Raw genomic sequence first — 311 nt, 5'->3', positions numbered from 1 at the left:
AGTTGCGTTGTGTGAATTCGACAAGTCAAATTCGTCAACCAATTCCTACGATAGGTTCAACCCATATTTTTTGTTGGTTTGAGTTGAGTCAACCAAACTAATATACAATTCTAGATTATACCATGCAATTCAGTGGAGCTGAGGCAATGGCATAGTGGAAAAATGGTTGGCCTTCTAAAGAGTTGCATAGAGGTTTGAGTCATGCTTAAAATAAGAAAATAGATAGTATACAAAAAAAAATTGGTCGTTGAATCGGTTCATTTAGCAACTGTAAGACTTCGAATTTTTAAAAGTTAAATAATAATTTATTC

This window comes from Arachis ipaensis, chromosome B05 (genome assembly GCF_000816755.2).
Source record: "Arachis ipaensis cultivar K30076 chromosome B05, Araip1.1, whole genome shotgun sequence".
NCBI classification, from domain to species: domain Eukaryota; kingdom Viridiplantae; phylum Streptophyta; class Magnoliopsida; order Fabales; family Fabaceae; genus Arachis; species Arachis ipaensis.
This window is presented reverse-complemented; position numbering follows the sequence as displayed.